This window comes from Alexandromys fortis, unplaced genomic scaffold (assembly GCF_014885135.2).
Source record: "Alexandromys fortis isolate MF-2015 unplaced genomic scaffold, M_Fortis_MF-2015_v1.1 scaffold_443, whole genome shotgun sequence".
In the NCBI taxonomy this organism is placed as follows: domain Eukaryota; kingdom Metazoa; phylum Chordata; class Mammalia; order Rodentia; family Cricetidae; genus Alexandromys; species Alexandromys fortis.
The window spans coordinates 15,717-18,395 of record NW_026068311.1 but is presented as its reverse complement, the minus strand read 5'-3'; positions in this window follow the sequence as shown (position 1 = coordinate 18,395).

Here is a 2,679-nt window from a genome sequence, read left to right as displayed (position 1 = left end):
ATTTCCCTCTTTGCCTCTTTATCCTTTGTGTATAGGAGGGCTACTGATTTTTTGAGTTGATAACATGTAAGTTTAAAAAAAAAACAGAAATTTGACCAGAAGTATCCTACATCGATGATCAGTGCTGTTTTCAGTAGGTACAGGTTAGTAAATGGAATTTCCAGTGTCCTGCACTAGTTACTTCCTCATGAGGTTGGTTAGATAGGCTGTAGAAGCAACCAAAGGAACACAGGCTCCTGTCCTTGCTTTTGGTTGCCTACCAAAACATAAATAGATGGTAAGAAGTTATTGGTGAAGACACCACATACTTTGATTGCAGGATACAGAAATCAATCTGGAACTGACCCAAAAAATCCCTCCCTACTGCATAGGTTTTATAGTGCTATAAGGCCATGCAGGTTGCTGGGGTTGGGGGTCAATGTCAGTGGTCTTACTCAACATTGGACCTTTGCATGCTGCCATATGAATTTGACAGGCAGGATGTGCCAACTGGTGCAACAGTAGCAAGAATGTTAATGGTGATGATAATCAACCACCAACTAATTGGACCTGAGCCTTAATCCAAAGGAAGGAATTTGTGCTTGATATTGTAAACATGGTCAAAACCCATTATAAGACCAAAGGATAACTTTAATTATATCTGTAATCACTATTGCTGTGATTAAACACCAAGACCAAATCAATTTATAGAAGATGGAATTGATTTGGACTTGTGGTTCTACAGGGTTAGAGTCCATGATAGCAGATCAGAGGCAACAGGAAGCAGGCATAGTAGTAGGATCAGAAGCTAGGTGTTAACATCTTAAATGGCAAACATGAATCAGAGAAAGATGATTGGAAACTTCAAATCTTATCCCCAGTGACATACATCCTCCAGCAAGGTCATACTTCCTAACCCTACTCAAATAGGAGCAAAAACTTGCAAGTAAATATTAACATACCTGAAATTATGGAAACACCTCATTCTAGTCACCGCATTTTACTCCCTGACCACAAAGACCCCTGGTCATACTGTAATGCAAAATGCATTTACTCCAACATCATATGTGTCTATAGGCTCTCACAGTCTCAACACAGTTTTAAAGTTCAAGGGCCAAAGTCTCTGGTGATACTCAAGGCAATCTCTTATTTGTTACCTACTGTAAAAGCAAAAAGCAAATTTCATATTCCCAATATACAATGGTGCTTAATGAATATTATCTTTCCAAAAGGGGGAGCTAAATTTAAAATGGATTGATTGTATCGATTTAATACTATTGAAGCATTAATATAAAAAGAAGTACAATGTAGATGTGCTTGACAGTATCGATGATCCTGAAAATAATTATGATGTAAGAAGTCATTAAATTTTATGATGTGTAATCTACTCTGTATAGACAAAAATCATATCAGTTTCTGTCCGTGAGAGGGCAGAATGTGGGGAAGAAACTAGAAGAAGGAATGTAAAATGTAGCTGCAGATTTCTCTCCCACCTACCAGGTCTCGAACAATCATTCTGAAACTCATTATTAATTACATATGCTTGCTCTATTAGCACAAGCTTATTATTAACTAACTCTTTCAACTTAGACTAATCCATTACTATTAGATTATGTCTGACCACAAGGCTCATGGCTTTTTACTTCATATCTTGATTATCCTGCAACTGCTGGCATCTCCCTGACACTGCTTTCTTTCTCCCTGTATTCAGTTTGGCTTTCTTACCTAGGTATATTACACCCTTCCATAGGCCAAAGCAGTTTTATTCATGAACCAATAATAGCAACACATATTCACAGCATACAGAAGTACATCCCACTATATCTCCCCTTTTCTGTCTAATTAAAAAGGAATGTTTTAACATTACCATAGTAAGATTACATATAACAAAACAAATTATCAATCAAGAATTACAGTTAGAATATTTAGTCTATTTGTATTTGACAAAATTAAAGAAAATACCCTATGGTCTATCCTATCTTTTTGTCTAAAGTTTTATAACTAATTTATTTTTATCATAACTGAAGAAAACTATAATTATAACTATCTAGACTTCAACTCCATCAAAGACCCCAGAAAGATATATTACCTGAGTAAACAAGAAGTGCATTGTAAGTAACTTCCAAAACTCTAGAAATGACAAGGACTTCTGATTCCCTCGACAGTCACCCAAAGTAATTCTGTAACATTAGTATAGGCACCCATATACTTACTATTGGCCTAGAGTATTGGCATACTTCTCAGTGAAGTAGGAAATTTGAATAATTGCTCTACCCATATTAGCAGTCTGTCAATCATTTTCCTCTATGCCCTGCAGAATGTCTGGAAGTTTTTTCTGTGAAGCAGGAACTTGAAAGGACCATCCTGCCTTGTTTTGATAGAGGTTAGCAGTCATTTTCATGTGGGCCCTTTACATCCAGTTTATATAGCATACAGTCAAGCAGTCCAGGAAAGAGCAGTTTCTTACCCTAATGGCTAGCCTTGCTGCATTGAAAGCAAACTTGATAAGGAGCTTCTTCAATGTTCATCATCTTCTTGGAGCAATTGGGGCTGCCAGAAGCAGACTTGTCTACTGTCAAGGAAAATCTAAGTACTTAAAACATTTTCAATGTAATATTCTGCAGTGTGTTGAAGTGTTTGAAGATTACTTATCCATCTGCCGGCCTCTGCCTCCTGAGTGCTAGGATTAAAGGCATGCAC